Genomic DNA, 25,298 nt, shown 5'->3' with positions numbered 1-25,298 from the left:
ACCTTATTTCTGTCATTTTAAAATTTGTTTTCTATAATTTTTAGGCTTTTGTCCTTTATTTCCTACATTACTTCTTTTCTGTTTAGTTGATATTTTGTAGTGAAATGTTTAAATTCTTATCTACTTTTGGGGTGCCTGGATGGCTTGGTTGATAGAGCATGTGACTCTTGATCTCGGGATCCTGAGTTAAAGCCCCATGTTGGGTGTAGAGCCTACTTTAAGAAAAAATCTGATTTCCTTTTGTGTGTGTTCTATAGTTAACTTATTTGTGGTTACCATGGGGATCCCTTTTACCATTCAAAAATTATAACATTTGAATTTATATTAACCTAACTTCAACAACATACAAAAACTCTGCTCCTTTCCACCTCTATCTGTATTGTTTGGGGATGTTGATGTCACAAAATTGCATCTTTATACATTCTATGCCCCCAAACATAAACTAACAATTCTTTTAAGTGGATTAGTGTCTTAAATTAGGTAGAAAACAAAACATGGAGTTATAAATCAAAGTTAAAGTTAATGCTAGCTTCTAGACTAATAATTTAAAAAATATATTAGGTTTTGAAATCATGTAGAAAGCGAAACGTAGCATCATAAACTAGTTACAGTAATATTAGTTTTTATAATTGCTGATGTATCACCTTTACTGAGCATTGCATTTATAACTCCAAATTACTATCTAATGTTCTTTCATTTTGCCCAGCTGAATCCCTGAGCATTTCTTGCAGAGCAGGTCCAGTAACAATGAACTCCCTCAACTTTTGTTTTATAAAAATGTTTTAATTTCCCCTTCACTATTGAAGGACAGTTTTGCCAGATACAGGAATCTTGGTTGACAGCTTCTTTTGGGTTCTGTTTTTCCAGTTAGCATTTTGAGTATATTGTATACTGCTTTCTGGCCTCCAAAGTTTCTGAGGAGAAATATGCTGACAGTCTTATTGAGGATCCATTGTATATTATGTGCCAAGTTTCTCTTGCCGCTTTCAAGATTTTTCTTTGTCTTTGGGTTTTATTAATTTAGCAAAAATGGGTCTTGGTGTGGGCTTCTTTGAGTTCATTTTGTTTGGAGTTTGTTGAGCTTTTTGGATGTATGTGTTGATGTTCATGAAACAAGATATTTCAGCAATTATTTCTTCAGATATTCTCTTTGCCCCTTTCTCTCTGTCTTCTCCTTTTGGAACCTGCACTGTGTGCATGCTTGTTTTCTACAGGGTGTCCCATATGCCCCTTAGGCTCTGTGTACTTTTCTTCAACCTTTTATTTTTTTCTGTGTACCACAGATTCAGTAATTTCCATTGCCCAATCTACACTTTTTTCTTTGGCCTGTTCAAGCCTGCCTTTGAATTCCTCAAATTAATTTTTAATTTATTGTACCTTTCACTTCCAGATATTTTGGGTTCTTTTTAGGCTTTCTCTTTATTAATATTTTCATTTTATTCACACATCAATTTCCAGACTTTCTCTATATTTTTCTTTGGCTCTTTGAACATCTTTAAGTCACTTGTTTTAAAGTCTTTACCTAGTAGATCTGCCAATGAGACTTTTTTTTTTTCAGGAAGAGTTTCAGGTGACTTTTTTCCCTTTGAAGGAGTCATATATTCCAGTTTTTTTGTGTGCCTTGTGATTGTGTGTTGGTGTGTGTGTGTGTATGCATGTTGGAAAACTGGACATTTGATTCTAATAATACAACCCAGGAAGTCATATTCTCCTTCCCTGAGTTTGCTATAAAAATCATTTTTGCTTGTTTTTTTTTAATTTTTAAATTTTTTAAAATTTACATCCTCATTACTTAGCATATAGTGCAACAATTATTTCACGGGTAGATTCCTTAATGCCCCTTACCCATTTAGCCCATGCCCCCTCCCACAACCCCTCCAATAACCCTCTGTTTGTTCTCCATATTTAAGAGTCTCTTATGTTTTGTCCCCCTCCCTGTTTTTATATTATTTGTGCTTCCCTTCCCTTGTATTCATCTGTTCTGTGTCTTAAAGTCCTCATATGAGTGAAGTCATATGATATTTGTCTTCCCGTAATTTTGCTGTGCGTAAGACCCTCTAGTTCCATGCATGTAGTTGCAAATGGCAAAATTTCATTCTTTTTGATTGCCGAGTAATACTCCATTGTGTATGTGTCTGTGTATGTGTGTATATATATATATATATATATATATATATATATATATATATACCACTCATTCTTTATCCATTCATTCATCGATGGACATTTGGGCTCCTTCCATGCCTTGGCTATTGTTGATGGTGCTGCTATAAACACTGGGGTGCATGTGCCCCTTCAAAACAGCATACCTGTATCCCTAGAATAAATACCTACTAGTGTAAATGCTGGGTAATAGGGTAGTTCTATTTTTAATTTTTTGAGGGACCTCCATACTGTTTTCCAGAGTGGAAACACCAGTTTGCATTCCCACCAGCAGTGCAGAAGAGATCCTCTTTCTCCACATCTTTGCCAACACCTGTTGTTGCCTGAGTTGTTAATGTTAGCCATTCTGACAGATGTAAGGTGATATCTCATTGTGGTTTTGATTTGTATTTCCCTGGTGATGAGTGATATTGAGCATTTTTTCATGTGTCAGTTGGCCATCTGGATGGCTTCTTTGGAGAAGTGTCTATTCATGTCTTTTGCCCATTTCTTCACTGGAATACATTTTTTGGGTGTTGAGTTTGCTAAGTTCTTTATAGATTTTGAATACTAACCCTTTATCTGATACCTCGTTTGCAAATATCTTCTCCTATTCCATTAGTTGCCTTTTAGTTTTGCTGGTTGCTTCCTTCACTGTGCAGAAGCTTTTTATTTTGATGAGGTCCCAATAGTTCATTTTTGCTTTTGTTCCCTTATGATTGAAAATACATTGAGAAAGAAGTTTCTACGGCCAAGATCAAAGAGGTTTTGCCTGATTTCTCCTCAAGGATTTTGATGGCTTCCTGTCTTACATTTAGGTCTTTCATCTATTTTGAGTTTATTTTTGTGTATGGTGTAAGAAAGGGCTCCAGATTCATTTTTCTGCATGTTGCTGTCTAGTTTTCCAGCACCACCTGATGAAGAGACTATCTTTATTCCACTGAATATTCTTTCCTGCTTTGTCAAAGATTAATTGGCCATACATTTGTGGGTCCATTTCTAGGTTCTCTATTCTGTTTCATTTATCTGAGTGTCTGTTGTTGTGCCAGTACCATACTGTCTTGAAGATTACAGCTTTGTAACACAGTTTGAAGTCCAGGATTGTGATGACTCCTGCTTTGGTCTACTTTTTCAAGATTGCTTTGGGTATTTGGGGTCTTTTCTGGTTCCATACAAATTTTAGGATTGTTCTGGCTCTGTGAAGAATGCTGGTGTCATTTTGATGGAGATTGCATTAAATATGTAGATTACTTTGGGTTGTATCGACATTTTAACAATATTTGTTCTTCCTATCCAAGAGCATGGAATATTTTTCCTTTCTTTGTGTGTCTTCAATTTCTTTCATAAGCTTTCTATAATTTTCAGTGTATATATTTTTCACCTCTTTGGTTATATTTACTCTTAGGTATTTTATGGGTTTTGGTGCAATTGCAAATGGGATCGATTCCTTGGTTTCTCTTCTTGTTGTTTCATTGTTGGTGTATAGGAATGCAACTGATTTCTGTGCATTGACTTTATATCCTGCAACCTTGCTGAATTCATCAATCAGTTCTAGCATTTTTTTGGTGGAATCTTTAAGGTTTTCCATATAGAGTATCATGTCATCTGTGAGGAGTGAAAGTTTGACCTCCTCCTGGCCGCTTCAGAAGTCTTTTATTTCTTTGTGTTGTCTGATTGCAGAGGCTGACTTCAAATACTATGTTGAATAACAGTGGTGAGAGTAGACATCCCTGTCATCTTCCTGACCCTAGGGGGAAAGCTCTCAGTTTTTCCCCATTGAGGATGATATTAACATTGGGTCTTTCATGTATGGATTTTATAATCTCAAGGTATGGTCCTTGTATCCCTACTTCCTTGAGGTTTTTTATCAAGAAACCATGCTGTATTTTGTCAAATGATTTCTCTGCATCTATTGAGAGGATCATGTGGTTCTCATCATTCCGTTAATTGATATGATCGCACTTATTGTTTTGTGGATATTGAACCAGCCCTGCATCCAAGGTATAAATCCCACTTGGTCATGGTGAATAATTTTTTTAATGTATTGTTAGATACAGTTGGCTCATATCTTTTTGAGGATTTTTGCATCCATGTTCATCAGGGAAATTGGTCTATAGTTCTCCTTTTTGTGGGGTCTTTGTCTGGTTTTGGAATCAAGGTAATGCTGGCCTCATAGAAAGAGTTTGGAAGTTTTCCTTCCATTTCTATTTTTTTGGAACAGCTTCAAGAGAATAGGTGTAACTCTTACTTAAATGTTTGGTAGAATTCCCCTGGAAAGCCATCTGGCCCTGGACTCTTGTTATTTGGGAGATTTTTGATTACTAATTTGATTTATTTACTGGTTATGGATCTGTTAAAATTTTTTATTTCTTCCTGTTTCAGTTTTTGTAGTGTATATGTTTCTAGGAATTTGTCCATTTCTTCCAGATTGCCCATTTATTGACATATACTTGCTCATAATATTCTCTTATTGTTGTTTTTATTTCTGCTGTGTTGGTTGTGATCTCTCCTCTTTCATTCTTGATTTTATTTATTTGGGTCCTTCCTTTCTCTTTTTGATCAAACTGGCTAGAGGGTTATAAATTTTGTTAATTATTTCAAAGAACCAGCTTTTGCTTTCATTTATGTGTTCTTCAGGTTTTTTGTTTTGTTTTGTTTTGTTTCGTTTTTGTTTTTTGTTTTTGTTTTTTTTTTTTTTTTTGGTTTTGATAGCATAGATTTCTGCTCTAATCTTTATTATTTCCTGTCTTCTGTTGGTTTTAGGTTTTATTTGCTGTCCTTTTTCCAGCTGTTTAAGGTGTAAGGTTAGGTTGTGTATCTGAGAACTTTCTTCCTTCTTTAGGAAGGCCTGGATTGCTATATACTTCTCTCTTATGACTGCCTTTGCTGTGTCCCAGAGATTTGGGTTGTGGTGGTATCATTTTCATTGGCTTCCATATACTTTTTAAATTTCCTCTTTAACTTCTTGGTTAGCCCATTCATTGTTTAGTAGGATGTTCTTTATTCTTTAAATATTCGTTACCTTTCCAATTTTTTTCTTGTGGATGATTCTGAATGGTCTGAAAATATACAAGGTATGATCTTGATCTTTTTGTACTTGTTGAGGGTTGATTTGTGTCCCAGTCTATGGTCAATTCTGGAGAATGTTCTGTGTGCACGGTAGAAGAATGTATATTCTGCTGCTTTAGGATGAAATATTCTGAATATATCTGTTAAGTCCATCTGGTCCAGTGTGCCTTTGAAAGCCATTATTTCCTTGTTGATTTTCTGACTAGATGAGCTGTCCATTGCTGTAAGTGGAGTGTTGAAGTCCCCTACTATTAAGGTATTATTATCAATGAGTTTCTTTATGTTTGTGATTAATTGATTTATATATTTGAGTACTTCCCAAATACATTTGGTGCATAAATGTTTACAATTATTAGGTCTTCTTGGTGGATAGAGCCCTTAATTATGATATTATGCCCTTCTTCATGTCTTGTTACAGTCTTTATTTTAAAGTCTAGGTTGTCTGATATAAGTGTGGCTACTCCAGCTTTCTTTTGGTGACCATTAGCATGATAGATGGTTCTCCATCCCCTTACTTTCAATCTTAAAGTGTCTTTAGGTCTGAAGTGGTCCTCTTGTAACCAACATATAGATGGATCTTGTTTTCTTATCCATTCTGTTACCCTGTGTCTTTTGATTGGAGCATTGAGTCCATTGACATTTAGAGTGAGTACTGAAAGATATTTATTTATTGCCATTATGTTTCTTGTAGAGTTGGAGTTTCTGGTGGTGTTCTCTGGTCCTTTCTAGTCTTTGTTGCCTTTGGTCTTTTTTGTTTGTGTTTTTGTTTTTCTTCTTTTATCCCCTCAGAGAGTCCCCCTTACAATTTCTTGAAAGGCTGGTTTAGTGGTCACAAACTTCCTTAATTTTTGTTTGTCTGGGAAACTTACTATCTCTCCTTCTATTTTGAATGACAGCCTTGCTGGATAAAGAATTCTTGGCTGCAGATTTTTCTGATTCAGCACGCTGAAGATATCCTGCCACTCCTCTCTGGCCTGCCAAGTTTCTGTGGATCGGTCTGCTGCAAATATGATCTGCCTTTCCTTATAGGTTAAGGATTTTTTTCCCTTGGTGCTTTCATGATTCTTTTCTTGCCTGAGTATTTTGTAAATTTGACTATAATATGCCTTGTTGATAGTTGGTTCCTGTCGAATCTAATGGGAGTCCTCTGTGCTTCCTGGATTTAGATGTTTTTTTCTATACCCAAGTTAGGAAAGTTTTATGCTATGATTTGCTCACATAACGCTTCTACCCCTTTTTCTCTCTTTTTATCTTCTGGGATCCTTATGATTCTGATGTTGTTCCTTTTTAATGAGTCAATGATTTCTATAATTCCTAAATCATGCTCTTTTGCCTTAGTCTCCCTTTATTTTCTGTTTCATTATTCTCCATAAATTTGTGCTCTATATCGCTGATTCTCTGCTTTGCCTCATTCATCCTTGCTGCCGTGACATCCATTTGAGATTGTAGCTCAGATATAGCATTTTTAAAATTTCATCCTGGCTAGCTTTTACTTTTATCTCCTCAGAAAGAGATTCTAATCTATTTTTGACTCCAGCTAGTGTTCTTATTATCATGATTCTAAATTCTGGTTCAGACATCTTGTTTTTATCTGTGTTAGTTATGTCCCTCGCTGTCGTTTCTTCCTGCTGTTTCTTTTGGAGTGAATTCCTTCATTTCATTACTTTGAAGGGAGAAAAAGAATAAATGAGGCAAAAAATTTTTTAAAAATAAAATTTAAAAAAATTAAAATGAAAAATTTAACAACACACACACACAAATCAAATAAATGATGCTAGATCCTGGATGTGTTCTGTCTGGGTGTTGAAAGGGGCTTGGTAGATTAGAGAAAAAAGGGAATAGAAAAAGAAAGGAAATCGTTTGAAAATTTGAAAAGAAATGAACACACTGAACTAGAATAAAATGATGGAAGTAAAATAGAATTTGAAAAAATTTACACACAAATAAAAGATATAGTAGAAAAAAACCTTGAAGAAAAATGTTTTAATAAAAATTGAAAATAAAAATAATTTTTTTCTCTTTCTATATCCAAGAAAAAGGAAAGAATATAAAAAGAGAAAAAAAAAGAAAAAGAAATGAAAAAGAAAATTGAATATATGGACCAGTGAACAGACTGAAATATGATTGAAATTACTTCGTTTTCCCCTAGAAGTCAAAGTATGAAGTGCATTATAGGCCATAAACTTAGCAGGCAGAGAGACTTGTGTTCCTGAAGAGCGAGGTTGGCCCAGTTAGGTGTGGCTTAGTGTAATGGATCCATTCTCCACTAGATGGCGCCGCTTAGATCACTGGGGTGGATTGTTGTGGAACTCATATGTGCACATGTGCATGTGCAGGAGTGGTGAACATGGTGTCACCCAGCTACCCAGTCTCTAGTATCAGAACTCTCTTCTCCCTGATCAGCAGTCGCGCACCCGTCCTTTGTCTCTGGCTTCAGTCCACTCCCCGCTTTTACACTGTCGGTGACCAAGCCCTAGGCAGCACCTCCTTCCTGAGTTTTATCTCAGATGTGGCTGTGTTTCCCGACCCCTTACTTCTGAGGGACTGTGGCTTTGACCCGTTCTTTCTGTCTGTGGGAGTAGAGCAATGGCTGGGTGCCGGCTGCACCCAGGAACATTCACAGGATGTGCTTATGCCAGTGCCCAGAGACTGTGGCTGTGTGCCAGGCCGCCCCAGAGAAAGTTCACGCAATCGTGTAGCAGCAGAGTTTCAGGGGTAATGGCAAATTGCAACACACATCAGGCACCAGGCTTCACCTTTAAGACCTTGTTCCAGCACCAGCGAATGTGGTTGTTCTCTGAGTCCTCTGAGACCTTTGCCTTTGGGGGGCCACACAGCCTCTACCAGATGTCCTCCCAGCAGGGGAACCGCCTCTCCCCATGTGGCCCAATGACCCTTGGACTTCACTCTGTTCCTGGGGATTTTCCCTTCTCACCAGAGCACCACCAGTTATTGAGCTTCAGAGTTTCAGGCTCTGCACTCCCCCTTTATAGAGTCTTAATGGAGTTTAAACCCTCTCCTTTCTTTTCTCCCCTTTTAGTTCAGTCCCTGTTGCTGTTTCCACTTTTCCACTCTCTTTCCAGCCTCCTTTGGGGTGGGGGGAGTGCTTTTCCTGATCTCTGCCCCCATCTCTGTCCTCTCTACACACAAAAAAAACAGCTCCCTGCCCTCCGTGGCTTATCTCTCCCCCAATTCACCTCTCCGCACCTTGTACCTGCTGAATTCTGTGGTTCAGGTTGTGCAGATTGTTGTGTTAATCCTCAAATCAGTTTTCTAGGTGTGCAGGATGGTTTATTGTTGATCTGGCTGTATTTCATGGACGCGAGACACACAAAAAAATCTTCCATGCTGTTCCGCCATCTTGGTTCCTCCCGCTTAGTTTTTTTTTTTTTTTTTAACTTTTTTATAGTCAGTCTCTGTGCCAAGTTTCTGTCTCAGATGTAAACTCAAGTGTTTTTTTTTTAGGCTTTTTCTGGACATACGTCCTTTTCCTGTACACACACAGCTGCTTTCTAACTCTTACTACATGTATACTTGCATGTACATGTCCTGGCTTTTAAAGTCTGACTCCCAGGGGCACCTGGGTGGCGCAGTCGGTTAAGCGTCTGACTTCAGCCAGGTCACCATCTCGTGGTCCGTGAATTCGAGCCCCGTGTCGCGCTCTGGGCTGATGGCTCAGAGCCTGGAGCCTGTTTCCGATTCTGTGTCTCCCTCTCTCTCTGCCCCTCCCCCGTTCGTGCTCTGTCTCTCTCTGTCCCCAAAATAAATAAACGTTGAAAAAAAAAAAAGTCTGACTCCCAAAGGAGAAAAAGAGAAAATGAAGGTGATGGTCGACAGCATTTAATTCCCCCAGAAGTCACATCTACTGGGGTGGAGGGGCAACAACAGTGGATGCCCTTCTCATTTTCTCTTTTTCACCTCTGAGATCAGAAGCAGCAATCGGTTATCAGAACATGCATAGCCAGTACTTGGAGGACAGGGTTGGTTTTTGCTCAGTCTGGCTCCTGAAAGCCACGGGCAGTCTGCTCCAGGAGCATGTGCATAGCTGCCTGCCATTAACTACAACTTTCTATCCAAGTTCCCCCTTCATATTGAGCCCAGAATTCCCAAAGTACATCAGACAGGTTCTGCCAATGTAATTGTTGTCCAGGTGAAGAAATAGGTTCCCAGGGCTTCTTATTCTGCCAGCTTCCCAGAATCCTTTGCTTTCCCTTGCTTTTTTGAAAAACATGTATGGCTAATCAATATGGCATTTACTTGTCTTCTGTTGTACCTTCATAAAAATCACATTATAACACACATAATTTTCAGATACTTAAATTTTCTTCATGTAACATTTTATTTCAAAGACTTAAGTATGCTCCCTTTGTGAAATTCTCTCTGTTAGCACATGAAATAGCAGATGTCTCTTATACATTCATTTCACACTTCGAGGAACTAGCAAACTGTTTTCCAAATTGCTGCATTAATTCCAGAGGATAAGAAATGCATCTCTGTGGCTATAATGAAGGACATTGACTATGACTTTTGATTTTTGCAATAATTGTATGCAGGTTTATTTTGTCATGACAGTGATAGAAACAGAAGACAGAAGAACATCCAACAATTCATAGACTATTGCCCATGAAGAAGTCTACAAAGGATGTTCTCTGAATACAGTCAGAAAATGTATATATAATCATTGCTTAAACAATTCAATGTAAATGAGTTAGACAAATATGAGATTCATGAAGGTATCTGTTAAATGTACAATTGCATGCATAATTTTTCCATTTCTGTGGTTGTATTTCTTAGTGCTATAGCATAACAAACTATCCAAAATTTTTGTAACTTGAAAAAATAAGTAGTTATTATTGCTTATGTCATTATGGGTCAGCTGAGAATCTGTCGTCTTGATTCTTTCATGTTTCCATGGTTGACTATGAGTCCCATAAGCACTTTTGCTGACTTCTCAAATGTCCAGGGCCTCAGATGGGACAATTAGTCTCCAGTGTGTGTGAGTTCTCATCATTCAAGGGGCTCTTCTGGGCTTGTTCTTCCTATTGGAAAAGTTTTGAGGGAAAGTAGAAATACACACAGCTTCTTGAGTCCTGGTTGAAGTACTAGCACATGGTTTCTTCTGTTGCACACTACTGATCAAGCCCAGAATGGATTTAAGTGATATGGAACTAGACACTCCTACTGGGAGATGCTGTGAGCCAATTGCAAAGGGTCTGGGTTCATGGGAGAGTTAAGAAATTATCCCACATTTTACACCTCTGTCATGGTTTTGAAAGATGTAATTTTTCCCTGTCTCTATTATCCCATGCGGACCCTGACAAATCAGCTCGTTGCCTTGGCACGTTAATCTTACCGAATGTATTCTGAAATGCATGCCAATAAAACATCACTGGTTCACTTATTATTTTTGTGTATAAAGATTATGAAAATAATTAAAAATAGTTTGGCATTCTTTTTTTTTTTTTTCAACGTTTTTTATTTATTTTTGGGACAGAGAGAGACAGAGCATGAACGGGGGAGGGGCAGAGAGAGAGGGAGACACAGAATCAGAAACAGGCTCCAGGCTCCGAGCCATCAGCCCAGAGCCCGACGCGGGGCTCAAACTCACGGACCGCGAGATCGTGACCTGGTTGAAGTCGGACGCTTAACCGACTGCGCCACCCAGGCGCCCCTATTTTGGCATTCTTAAGAAAAACTCCAAAGTAGCATTAATAATATTCCTACCCCCTATAGTGTAGAATGCTTGCTGCAGAGCCTGCAATTGAACGTAAATCCTGATCTTCGTGTTTATGGAATACTGTAGTATGCATGTTTTAAACTACTGCTGGCACGTATAATTTGAGGTTGTCATTCTGTTACAACGTACTTTATTCTGTAACAAAAGACTCTTGTTTGGAGGACACAAAATGCCTTTTGTTAACTACGACAGGGTGTTAGAGTAAATTTGGGCAAGAAGAAAGCTTCCTGCAGTGGTGTGGACATCGATTGTAGTTTGTGTGTTTCTTTTTGCAGCATCAAAGCTGATAGTATTTTTCTAATAGTGACAAACCTTCCCTTTTAAAAGCTCTGACTTGTGAAATTATTATTGTTCATAAAATGGAAAAAAAGTTGTTTTGCACACGTCAAAATTTACTCTCCAGTTAAATAACGATGCTTTGTCTTACAAGTTTATGAAGAAAGTCTATGTTGAAACCCAAGTACTATTTGGATAATGTCTTGCCTCATTAAATAATGATCATTTAAAATGTGTATATAGATGAGTGGTGTTCTGAAATACTGTAGATTTCATTTATTTAATTTTCTTTCTTTAACTTTTCAATACTCATGCCTAAATTTGTTTTCTTCAATGGCATTAGTGTTATGGTGTTTTCAGTGAATAACAGTTTATGCCATGAGCAGCCAGCATTGGTCAGACAGGCGGTAGGACTATATCTCTGTTATATGACATGCCCATAATTGAAGTCCAGGATGTGTGTTTTAAGGTCACACGTGTTCTCTTAAATTTCTCATTTAAAATTTTTCTATTCCATTCCTAAATCAACAAATGGATTTGGATTTCTGTTTCTAAAGAAACTTGGGTAGAGTAAGTTTTGCCTATTTCTTCCACTTAAGTACAGCTTACACCCCTAGATATCATATGTAAATCATTCATATTAAGACCTGGAAAGGCAGAGAGAGAAAGGCAGATCACTCAGGGAACTGAGTATCCAGGTATTGAGGTCCCTGGAATTTCTTTTTTTTTTTTTTTTTTTTTTTTGCCTTGTATTTCTCAGTGGGCAGAAACTCTGCCTCCCTCCTTTCCTGGATTTTCTTAAGTAACAAATTTTTCAACCTACCTTTTTTAGGTGTTTAATAGCTTTAGCAAATTCTCCTTTTGGTTATTTGATTATTGTTTTGGCTTTTAGTTTTCATCTGGTGTCACATTAAAGTCTGTGTGGGGCACCCAAGTAGACATCAGTGGGTAGTTGTGGACCTGAAGCTGGTAAGTATCTGAACAAAAGACATAAACTGAGACATGCAGCCATCGGGTTTCCTCTCCCTCTTCTGCTTGTCATACTTGGTACTGCTCACACCTGGGGGTGCAAGAATGGCCACTTAAGACTAATATCAGCTCTTCCCTACACCCACAGAGACCAGGCATACAGCCACCGGGTTATGACAGCACAATGTTCTGTAAGCAGTGTTCCTACTCTCACACTTCAACAGGGTCCTATGGAGCAAGGCCATATTTTATTTGTTTGTTTGTTTTTAATTGGAGAACACTGATGCATATTTACCATTCCTGGAATAAAACCCATGGAATACATCAGGAGAAGAAAAGAAATGGTGACAATGGGATCAGGTTAAATAATTAGTTCATGGAAAATAACTAAAGAAAGAACAGAGGCTTAAATTTTGTATATCTTGAGATAGTGTTGAGAGTTGTACTGTGATTGGTTCTATTCTCACTTAATACATAATTCTGAATCATCAAACTTCTGAATTAAGAAAATAACCTTAGTCACATGCAGCATCTTCTAAAGCTACAATCATGTGTCAACTGGGCTATGTTATGCAGACATCAGGGTCTTTCTTCAAATCCATAGAAGTCACTCACAGAATCCAGATTTTTGTGTTTTGGGACTGGTTTCCCTGTTTTTGTGTCGCCTATCAGCCAGTGTTGCTCTGAGCTCCTAGTAGGCATATGGTTGTCCCTAACAAGGCCGCTTACTTCTTCATAGCCAGGAGAAGAATCTTCCCCAGTTTGAATCTATGACCCTTCGTAAGACCTCCCCTCCCTCAGCCAAGTCTGGCTACTCAAGAAAATCTCCCTCAAGTTGGTTAATTCAAAATTAACTGATTCGGGAGCTTATGACAGAAGTAGGGGAATCTGTACTTCTCACATCTCTCAAACAATTAAGTGCTGAAGCCAAAGGACTTTGAACTCCAAGAGTCTGGGAGGAAAAGAGACTGAGTCTAAGAGGGAGACACTGGGACATCCTTGACAGGCTATAGGTGGGTGATTGTGAACTGGGGGATATAAAAAAAAAGCCGCATGGGCACGGAAGGTAGGGACCCCCTTCTGCAGAGAGACAAAGGGAAGAGAAACAGCGGCTGGGGAAGCATAGGGCTGTATCTGAACAAGAGACAAACCTCTGACCGAGACGGAGAGGGATCCCATCTCTAACTGCAGGGCTTTCTTGGACTGGGGTGGGCACCCTGTTCAGGCACCCGGGGAGGAGGAGAGCCAGGGGCCTGGGTGCAGTGGTAGGTCAGGGGCACAGTCTGCAGCAGGAGAAAGCGGCCCCCTCCCTGGAGCGCGTTGGGACAGGACATAGCCTGCCTGCGTCCGCCACCCCCAGGCCTCAGTGGCGAGGTCAGCAGTGCAGTCCACAGTAGGAGAAGGCGGTCTTCCCTGAAGTGTGGCAGCACAGACAAAGCCAGCCGGGACCACAGACTGGGCCACACAGAGAGGCGCTTCCCCAGTACCAGAGTGTCGGGAGAGGGACTTGGAATCCTAGACAAGTTCAGGCTCAGGGAAGTCGGTGGAGCAAGAAGGATCGCCCTGTCTGTGCCCTCAGCACAGTGAGGACCACTTGAACAGAGTCCACCAGGTCCATGGAGAAGAGACTGAGGGATCACCATTTTCCCCCCTATAGTCACCAAGGTGGAGCCTCAGGGATCAGTCCCAGAGCCCATAGTGGAGGGCTACTTCAAGGAACAAATCAAAGCACACCTCATGGAGGGTCCAAAACACCAATACAAGAAGGGAGATAAAGTGACCAAAGTCACAACAACAGAGAGCAAGTAACACTCTCCAAAATACACCTCCTGAAGGCCCAGGCCCTGGACAGTGTATAGCCCTCCTTTACTTTATAGCAGTGCTTGCAGGTGCAGAGCACATAACAAGCTTTTAAAACACATAAGGGACAGAAAACTAGCCAAAATGATGAAACAGAAGAATTCCCCTCAAAAAGAAATTCCAGGAAGAAGTGACAGCTAAAGAATTGATCAAAACAGGTATAAGCAATATACCTGAACAAGAATTTAGAATTATAGTCATAAGATTAATCGCTGGGCTTGAAAAAGGCATAGAATACGGCAGAGGATCTATTACTGCAGAGATCAAGGAACTAAAAGATGGTCACGATGAATTAAAAAAATGTTATAAATGAGGTGCAAAATAAAATGGAGGCGACCACAGTGCGGATTGAAGAGGCAGAGGGGAGAATAGGTGAATTAGAAGATAAAATTGTGGAAAAAGAGGAAGCTGAGAAAAAGGGAGATAAAAAATTCCAGGACCACGAGGGAAGAATTAGAGAACTAAGTGATGCAGTCAAGCATAACAACATCCATATCATAGAAATTCAAGAAGAAGAAGAGAGGGAAAGGGGTGGAAGGTGTATTTGAACAAATCACAGCTGAGAAATTCCCTAATCTGGGGAAGGAAACAGACATTGAAATCCAAGAGGCACAGAGAACTGCCTTTAGACATAACTTGAATCGATCTTCTGCATGACATATCATAGTGAAACTGGCAAAATACAAGGATAAAGAGAGAATTCTGAAAGCAGCTAGGCATAAACGAACCTTAACGTACAAAGGTAGATGCATAAGGCCTGCTTAAAATAGCAGACCTATCTACTGAAACTTGGCAGGACAGAGAGGAATGGCAGGAAATCTTCAATGTGATGAAGAGAAAAAATAAACAGCTAAGAATCCTTTATCCAGCAAGCCTGTCATTCAGAATAGAAGGAGAGATAAAGGTTTTCTGAAACAAACAAAAACTGAAGGACTTCATCACCATGAAACCAGCCCTATGAGAGATCCTAAGGGGGATTCTGTGAGTGACATGTTGCAAGGACCACAAAGTACCAGAGACATCACTACAAGCATGAAATCTACAGACATCACAATGACTCTAAGCCCATATCTTTTTATAGTAACACTGAATGTAAATGGACTAAATGAGCCAACCAAAAGACACAGGGTATCAGAATGGATGAAAAAACAAGACCCATCTATTTGCTCTCTACAAGAGACTCATTTTAGACCTGAGGACACCTTCAGATTGAAAGTGAGGGGATAGAGAACTATCTATCATGCTACTGGAAGTCCAAAGAAAGCTGGAGTAGCCATACTTAAATCAGACAAATTAGACTTTAAATTAAAGGCTGTAACAAGAGATGAAGAAGGGCATTATATAATAAATACAAGGTCTATCCATCAGGAAGAGCTAACAGTTATAAATCTTTATGCACCACATATGGAAACCCTCAAATATATAACACAATTAATCACAAACATAAGCAACCTTATTAATAAGAATGGTAATTGCAAGGGACTTTAAGACTCCACTTACAACAATGGACAGATCATATAGACACAGATCAGTAAAGAAACAATGGCCCTTAACAATACACTGGGCCAGATGGACTTGACAGATATATTTAGAACTCTACATCCCAAAGCAACAGAATATACTTTCTTCTCCAGTGCACATGGAACATTCTCCAAGATAGATCACATACTGGGTCACAAAACAGCTCTCAATAAATATAAAAGAATTGAGATCATACCATGCATACTTTCAGTTCACAGTGCTATGAAACTTGAAATCAACCACAGGAAAAAGTCTAGAAAACCGCCAAAAGCACGGAGGTAAAAGAGCATCTTACTAAAGAATGAATGGGTCAACCAGGCAATTAGAGAAAATATTTAAAATATATATGGAAACAAATGAAAATTAAAATACAATAATCCAAACACTTTGGGATGCAGCGAAGGCAGTCCTGAGAGGAAAATACATTGCAATCCAGGCCTATCTCAAACAAGAAAATCCCAAATACAAAATCTAACAGCACACCTAAAGGAACGAGAAGCAGAACAGCAAAGACACCCCAAACCCAACAGAAGAAGAGAAATAATAAAGATCAGAGCAGAAATGAACGACATAGAATCCAAAAAAAAAAAAAAAAAACCCACAAAGAAACAAGCAAACAATAGAACAGATCAATGAAGCCAAATGTTGTTTTTTTGAAAAAAATAAACAAAATTGATAAACCTCTAGCCGGGCTTCTCAAAAAGAAAAGGGAGATGACCCAAATAGATAAAATCACAAATGAAAATGGATTTGTTACAACCAATCCCTCAGAAATACAAGCAATTATCAGGGAATACTATGAAAAATCATATGCCAACAAACTGGACACCCTGATAGAAATGGACAAATTCCTAAGCACCCACACACTTCCAAAACTCAAACGGGAAGAAATAGAAAATTTGAACAGATCCACAACCAGCGAAGAAACTGAATCAGTTATCAAAAATCTCCCAACAAATAAGAGTCCTGAAACAGATGACTTCCCTGGGGAATTCGACCAGGCATTTAAAGCAGAGTTAAAACCTATCCTTCTCAATTTCTTCCAAAAAATAGAAATGGAAGGAAAACTTCCGGACTCATTCTATGCAGCCAGTATTATCTTGATTCCCAAACGAGACAGACACCAGCAAAAAAAGAGAATTATAGGCCAATATTCCTGATGAATATGGTTGCAAAAATTCTCAATAAGATACTAGCGAATTGAATTCAACAGCATATAAAAATAATTATTCACCATGGTCATGTGGGATTCATTCCCGGGCTGCAGTGCTGGTTCCATATTTACAAATCAATCAGTGTGATACATCACATTAATAAAAGAAAAGATAAGAACAGTATGTTCCTGTCAATACTTGCAGAAAAAGCACCTGACAGAAAATAGCATCCTTTCTTGATGAAAACCCTCAAGAAAGTCTGGATAGAAGGAACATACTTAAACATCATAAAAGCCATTTATGAAAAGCCCACAGCTAATATCATCCTCAATGGGGAAAAACTGAGGGCTTTCCTCCTGAGATCAGGAACATGACAGGGATGTCCACTCTCACCACTGTTGTTTAACATAGTGTTGGAAGTCCTAGCATTAGCAATCAGACAACAAAATGAAATAAGAGGCATCAAAATTGGGAAAGATGAAGTCAAACTTTCACTTTTCACAGAAGACATGATACTCTACATGAAAAACCCTACAGACTCCACCAAAAGTCTGCTAGAACTGATACATGAATTCAGCAGTCACAGGGTACAAAATTAATGTACAGAAATCAGTTTCATTTTTATATACCAATAATGAAGCAACAGAAAGAGAAATAAAGAAACTGATCATGTTCACAATTGCACCAAAACCCATAAAATACCTAGGAATAAACCTGACCAAATATGTAAAAGATCTGTATGCTGAAAACTATAGAAAGCTTATGAAGGAAATTGAAGAAGATACAAAAAATGGAAAAACATTTCATGCTCATGGATTGGAAGAATATATATTGTTAAAATGTCAATACTACTCAAAGCAATCTACACATTCAATGCAATCCCAGTCAAAATTGCACCAGAATTCTCCTCAAAGCTAGAACAAACAATCCTGAAATTTGTATGGAACCACGAAAGACCCCAAATAGCCAAAGTAATATTGAAGAAGAAAACCAAAGCAGGAGACATCACAATCCCGGACTTTAGCCTCTACTACAAAGCTGTAATCATCAAGACAGTATGGTATTGGAACAAAAACAGACACATAAACCAATGGAATAGAATAGAGACCCCAGAATTGGACCCACAAATGTATGGCCAACTAATCTTGGACAAAGCAGGAAAGAGTATCCAATGAACAAAAGACAGTCTCTTTTTAACAAATGGTGCTGGGAGAACTGGACAGCAACATGCAGAAGGATGAAACTAGACCACTTTCTTACACCATTCACAAAAATAAACTGAAAATGGATGAAGGACCTGAATGTGAGATAGGAAACCATCAAAACCCTAGAGGAGAAAGCAGGGAAACACCTCTCTGACCTCAGTCGCAGCAATTTCTTACATGACACATCCCCAAAGGCAAGGGAATTAAAAGCAAAAGTGAACTATTGGGACCTCATCAAGATAAAAAGCTTCTGCACTGCAAAGGAAACAATCAACAAAACTAAAAGGCAACCGATGGAATGGGAAAAGATATTTGCAAATGACATATCGGATAAAGGGCTAGTATCCAAAATCTATAAAGAACTTACCAAACTCAATACCCAAAAAACAAATAATCCAGTGAGGAATTGGGCAGAAGACATGAATAGATACTTTTCTAAAGAAGACATCCAGATGGCTAACAGACACATGAAAAGATGCTCAACGTCACTCCTCATCAGGGAACTACAAAATCAAAACCACACTGAGATATGACCTCACGCTGGTCAGAGTGGCTAAAATGAACAAATCAGGAGACTATAGGTGCTGGAGAGGATGTGGAGAAACAGGAACCCTCTTGCACTGTTGGTGGGAATGCAAACTGGTGCAGCTGCTCTGGAAAACAGTGTGGAGCTTCCTCAAAAAGTTAAAACTAGATCTACCCTATGACCCAACAATAGCACTGCTAGGAATTTACCCAAGAGATACAGGAGTGCTGATGCGTAGGGGCACTTGTCCCCAATGTTTATAGCAGCACTTTCAACAATAGCCAACTTACAGAAAAAGCCTAAATGTCCATCAACAGATGAATGGATAAAGAAGATGTGGTTTAATACAATGGAATACTACTTGGCAACGAGGAAGAATGAAATCCAGCCATTTGCAACAACATGGATGGAACTGGGGGGCATTATGCTAAGTGAAATAAGTCAGGCAGAGAGAGACAGATACCATATGTTTTCACTCATGTGGTTCTGGAGAAACTTAACAGAAGACCCTGGGGGAGGTGAAGGGGAAAAAAAGTTACAGAGAGGGAGGGAGGCAAACCGTAAGAGACTCTTACATACTGAGAACAAACTGATGGTTAATGGCGGGGTGGGGGAGAGGGGAAAGTGGGTGATGGATGTGGAGGAGGGCACTTGTTGGGTTGTATGGAAACCAATTTGACAATAAATTATATTCAAAAAAATAAAACCAACTAAAAGCATAAAAAAAAACCCTCCAACAAACAAACAAAGCAAAGCCACAAGCTCAGCCCACAGTCATGGGATCGTGGTCAAGGGATCCTACAGGTGCCCGTACACGAGGGCGTGGGATTCTAGAGGGCCGTCAAGAATTCTTCCTACCATAGCCCAGAAGCTTATATGCTCTTTAGGGTTCTCATCATGGCTGAGATTCAGATTTCTCTGTGGAGCTTATTAAAAAGTCATATATTCATATTCATAGGCCTCTGGATAAATTTGATTCGGGTTCAGAATTTGGATGCATCTGTCGAATCAGAGATGTATCTTTGATGCGCTACGCAGTTTCTCTGCAGCCAGCTGTATGCCTTTGGAACTTCTTTTGATAAGGACTGCTCTATTCAATGTGACATTTCACCTGCCTACCCTTTTATTAAAGTAGTACATACTGAGTACTACTCAAAAGTAGTACTACTGAGTACTCAAAACTACAACTGAGTTCACGAGAGGACAAATAGCATAAACGGGAGCATTAAAAATGAAGTGGCCAAAGCTGACACATCATTCTGGCCTTTGGAATTAGCAAGCTGTTGCCCAGGCCTGGACGTGTAGAAGCTAACCCCCTTCTCCTTCATGATAAAACCGAGTTAATAGCTATGCCTCATTAAAAATAATCACTTCATGGCATCAAATCAATACGCCATTCCTCACAAGGAGTGCTTTTAAATATTATCAATAATTTAAACTCGGAGTCTAATTCTAAGGGCTGTGGAATCGGCAGCTTATATCCAAATGCCAACTACTGGCAGATACAATGTTGGGCAGATTACCAAATATGCTTTTGTACTTTTTTTATAAGCCAATTTCCCCAAAATGTGTTCTGCAGAATTCAGTCTTATAACATTAGCCATTTGGGAAATACTCATCATGCTATTTCCCCTCTTGATGATTCACACGGTTTTGAGTTACTCCCAGAAATTCACAAAGAAATCTGGTAAAAATCGAGTATGTTACACATGTAAACGGGATGCATGTCTTCCTTACGGATAAAGTGAACACATTTCGGTGTGTAGATTTTATTGCTTCTATTTTGAATGCTCATAGGACTTTTTATTTCTGCTTTTGCATCTAGACTGCTCTCCAGAATGTTGAGATTGCCAGAGAAGTGACATCTGAAAAGGGAAAATAATTGCTCTACCTAAATTCAGGTAAGACCGTTACTGTTGAAGAATGTGAGTCATTTAATGAAAAAGATAATCATTTTTCTACATTTCTGTTGTAAGTTGTTCGCTTCAGTAGTAAGCTTTATGAAGCTTCTTTGCTCTAGAACCATATAACAAAATTCATTTTGTTTTTAATTTCCTGACTTTGGGAGGGCAGCAGCACTCTGAACACGTGGCAGTGTTCAGTCAGTGTTAGACTGTCTTTGGACGTAGCTTTCCACCATATTTATTTAAGCGACTGTATTAAATTTATGTTGTTCCTTCAATGAGCACCATTTAGAGGAAGGAGCAATATAAATTAGTTTTTTCTAAAGCTTGCTTCATGAGGCGAGGGGTCCATGACTTCTCATAGAGGTGAGAACTGATGTCCCACACTGCTGTGAGCCTGCGGTCCTGGAGAAAGGGTAAATGGGTGACCATACAAGGGGGGCCTTGGCAAAATGCTGTAAAATGCTTCACAACACCAGAGTCCTGGGGATGATCACGTTCTTTGCTGTTTATTCAGAAGAGAGGAAGAGAAAGTGTAATGAAAATTTGTAAAGTAAATGAAACATGCTTTCAGTAAGGGAACTTGAGTCATAGGCCAGGCAGGTGGGAGTTGAGTATGTCTCTGACTTCAGCGCTAGGACAAATGTTACTTTTGGAAGGGCTCATACTCTATTTGCTAGAAAAAGCAGAGCATGGTCACGAAAGGTTAGGATTAAAGTCACTAGGGCTACTTTCCTCACCAATTTTCACAGTGTCTTTGAGTCCTTATTTCCTGTCATGCGAGCACTTGCGTTGTGGTTTCAGTGAGAATCATGAAACTCATCTCTGTCTATTATGTTTAAAGGAATGTTAACACTGAAAGGCGTGTTGTGTACATATTGTGGTATTAGGTTATATTTAAGCGTAATATTAAAATGGCAGGAATGCTTTTGCGTGTATGTCCGTGTGTCACGAGGACCATAGAGCTCTAGGACCAGAGATGCGTTTGCGCAGCTGGCCTATAAATGGATTTCGCAGCCTGGGTTCTCAAGGGGTGTGGCAAGGTTCAGAGCCACTTAAGATCACAAGCAATTAGATCTAGAGTTGTGTTGGGTACTGAATATTCTAAATACTTAAAAATAATATTTAATGGAAGCCGCGTAGTGCTCTATTAATCACGGCGTCACCCAGACAGGGATGGATCCCTAAAACTTCCTTTCTCACCGAATCCTGATCCCTAACCACCCGAGTGCAGGTAGTCTTTGTCCTCCTCCTAAAACACAAATCATTGCCGACATTTGCATAAGCTGAGAAAATTCCAACGCACATTTTCCGAGGAAGCACAAAGAACACATTCTAGTGCAGCAGAAAATTATACTCAAGGCTTTCAAATGATTTTTCATTGCTAGACTGTGTGCATAGTTAGGTCTTTTCTTCAAATAAAATATCACAGGCAAGCCCAAAAGATGAAGGAGAGGGGTGATAAAAAAATGTTATTTGATTCTTTGGCATTTCAGGCCTTCGTTTGGAAGTCCATGTGGAAGTTTGAACTTAAACAGAGACAGAGAGCGAACCATAGAAGCGGGAACTCAGGGGCGCCTGGGTGGCTCAGTCAGTTAAGCGTCCGACTTCGGCTCAGGTCATGATCTCCCAGTTCGTGGACTCCAGCCCCACATCGGGCTCTGTGCTGACAGCCCAGAGCCTGGAGCCCGCTTTGGATTCTGTGTCTCCTTCTCTCTCTGTTCCTCCCCTGCTCATGCTGTGTCCCTCTCTCTCTCGCAAAAATAAATAAAGATTTAAAAAAATTAAACACATGAAAGAAGTGGGAACTGCCAAAACTATGCTGTGCTCTCCAGAAAGGGGCAAGCGATTGCTCTGCAAGAGACATTGTCTGTTACCTACTGAGGTTGCCAGTGTCAGGCCTGGCCCCTGTGTGCTTTCACTTCACCCTTGTGGAAAGCTCGCTGGACAGGATTTCAGAGTATCATACCCTGCACATTCCATCTGTAGCCTGAGGAAAGTTACGTATCATAAATGAAAGCAGGGAGAAAAGCAGTCGGAAGAAGAGTACTGAAAATTCATTTGAAGATGGCAGTTCCATCCTCACAGCACCTCACAAAAAATAGTTAATATTTTATTTTTAAAAATATCTCTAAATACATTTCAAACATTTTTCTATTTTCTGAGGTAGATATCTTTGCTTTCATGTTTTTAAAAAATTTTTTTTTAGTTTAACATAACTTGTTGGCAAGCAACACGTCTCAATTGATATTGTTTTGAGACAGGATGAGTAAAGAGGAGAAATAGTAAATGTGGTCTAATAACACACAGCCTACCCACATTGCCTATTTTCTGATACTTTGTGATGAGGGAGCATAAGAGGCTGCAAACCCTGCCCCTCTGCCTTCTTCCCACCCACCTCCCCCCGCCCCAGGTGGAAAGTGTGTGATATCCCTTGGGCACTCCTGGATGGCCAAGAACAAAGGAAAGGGGAAAAACAAATGGTTAAGTGAGGGAGATCATAGTCCCACAGGGCCTGAGTCTCCATCTATTTACAAATATCTTGGTGAATCACAAGAAAAGGGCAATCTTATCAATAGGCTAATCTCCAGAAACCTATAGACTCCGTTTCCTGGAGCCCCAACATCATCCCTCCATAGTGATGTGGGAAACAAAGGCAGAAGGAAATGGCAGACAGAACTAAATTTCCTTATAACCTGCAACCCATTGACAAATATTTGAGGCAAGCAGAGTAAATTGCTCCAAGAACTCTCTACTGTCTTAATGCTAATGCTTTGCTAGAGGGAAAAACAACCTTAGCTTGACAATAGTTAGGCCTCCAGTATCCTGTGAGTCTTCTTTACCATACGAAAGTCTCACTGGAAACTTCCCCTGACTTTACCTCCCCCAACTCCATATAACCAGTATATAACCAGTCCCTCCTCACGGTCCAGGGGCAGCTCTTCCGGCCACAGGTCCTATACCTGTGCTTTAATAAAATCGCTTTTTTGCACCAAAAACATCTTCAAGAATTCTTTCTTGGCCGCCGGCTCCAGACCCCACAAATTCCACTATCACCCCAAAACCTCACCACTTGGCACATATGGACTATTTCAAGAATGACACGTCTTAGCACGTCCTGTCACTGGATTTTTTTCTAGTCTCTGACCCGACCTGTAGAATTTCACTTGTGCCTCCCAAGTATTCATGCTCATAGTTGTCCACATGGAAAGCTCAACGGGCTTTATGTTTGAATGGAAAACAGCCCCATGAGCAAGCGCAACCTGGATGTCCACTGGGTGAGCAGCTGTCCCAGCCTGGTCACCTGTCCCTGCTTTGTGCCGCCTGCCCTCTCTACTTGGCTAAAGGAATTTTCCTGGGCTTTTTTTTTTTTTTAAATTGCCAGAACAAGACTACTATAATATAAACAGTTAATATTTGAATATATAGGTTTTATGCTCGTACTGCTTTTCTGTGCTGTCAGGGATGTCTGAGCATCTGATTTTTTCTTCTTCTTCTTGACATATTTCCATTGGTCTTTCTGCAGCCCATTCCCTTTGTGTCGCATGCTGCATCTGTTACCAGGGTGCAACATCTCTGGGCCCATTTGCCACCGGAATTGTTAGTCAAATCCCCAGTCCTTTCAGTCCTCTTTGTGAGTTTAGTCATTGGCTTCGGTGATCAAACATCTCTTATTTTGGGTTTTGCTGGCTCTATTGTCTATCCTGGGTAAAGTGACACAATTATCAAACACAAAAGAAGTTTAGCCTTGGACACAAAACTTTCTTAATGTTTTTTGGCCAAGCCGTGCTCCCCATCTACCTTTTTAAACAGGGATTTGACTGAATAAGTTGCCTGTGGGAGGTGTGGCTCCTGGCCAGGGTGCAGAGCCATGTGGTGCCCTGCTGACTCCTGTTTTGGTTTTGTTTGCTTTCTGTTTTCATGAGAGTTCCAGGGAAGAAATCAGAGTTTCTTTTTGTAACCCCAGGATCTGCCATCATGCCAAGAGGTATAGGGTCCCAGTAAATATTTCAGAAAAATTAATAAATTGATGAAAATATTTTTGGAGCAGTATTCTGTGCATTTCAAAGACATTCACCCATAGTTGAGAAAAACCTGGCTACATTAAAAAATGTACTCTCCTTTCCATTTCCCAGCCAGTATGAGTAGATTTCTAGTAGTTCTTGGTATTGCTTTCTTTCATGAACAGGTTAATGTAGGTTGCTTTAGTCTTGGTAATTCCATCTCCCCCTCTTCTGGAAAATTCAGCAAAGAGAAGATTGGTTAATTCCGGCCACGTGAAGACTATTGGTGGCCTCTCAGGGCTCAAGGTACATAGTCACGTTATCTGTGTCTGCCTGTGAAGAAGATTCACAAGAAAATCTTTAGGTCGCCATCAGATACCTTTGGTGATACTGGAAACAACAACAAAAAGGTCTAAAGAAATGTCATAAATCTAATGACTTTAGCACTCGTCCCTGTATCACAGCTACAGAGTAATATTGGGGAAATCCTGGAGTATGGTAACCAAAATGATGGAGGGATTCAGCGCCCGCTTGGCAGAATGGACCTAGTCCATATACTGTCCACATTCTCTCAGTCCTGTCCAGGTTTTCAACTTTCGCTGCTTTCCTTGCATTGGGGCTAGACTATTCCTGGAGATGGCTCATACCATTCCCATGGATATAGAGCCTCTGCTGCCGTCGGTGCCTTATTTCCTACCAGTAGCCTTTCCTACTGCTGCGCACAAGGGCCTGTCTCTAGCATAGTCTCTGTTTTTCCCACGGAGGAAGAGCTACAGAAGCTAGAGCCCACGGTCCAGCCTAACTGGGCCCCTGGAGTCTCCGGCTTCCCAGCGTCTGCTCAGAGACACTGGTTGCCCCAGGCAAAGTCTAAAGGATTACCAGCCCATCAGGCAAACACTGGCCAATGAGACCGGCTCAGGGGTGACTGGGG

The 25,298-nt window shown here is 39.8% G+C and overlaps 1 protein-coding gene across 3 annotated transcripts in view; it reads left to right on the top strand.

The window, feature by feature from the left end:
- The window catches only part of SNTG1 (syntrophin gamma 1), an 886,518-nt gene that overhangs the window by 293,513 nt on the left and 567,707 nt on the right, over nt 1-25,298 (top strand). For all 3 annotated transcript variants that reach the window (XM_027042820.2, XM_027042821.2, XM_053208542.1), the window contains one exon: nt 20,285-20,360. The gene's annotated coding sequence lies outside the window, so the exon portion shown is untranslated. The remainder of the gene's footprint in view (nt 1-20,284; nt 20,361-25,298) is intronic.

This window comes from Acinonyx jubatus, chromosome F2, assembly GCF_027475565.1.
Source record: "Acinonyx jubatus isolate Ajub_Pintada_27869175 chromosome F2, VMU_Ajub_asm_v1.0, whole genome shotgun sequence".
Taxonomy (NCBI): domain Eukaryota; kingdom Metazoa; phylum Chordata; class Mammalia; order Carnivora; family Felidae; genus Acinonyx; species Acinonyx jubatus.
Note: the sequence above shows the minus strand (reverse complement) of the source record. Positions and strands in the feature narration are given on the sequence as shown.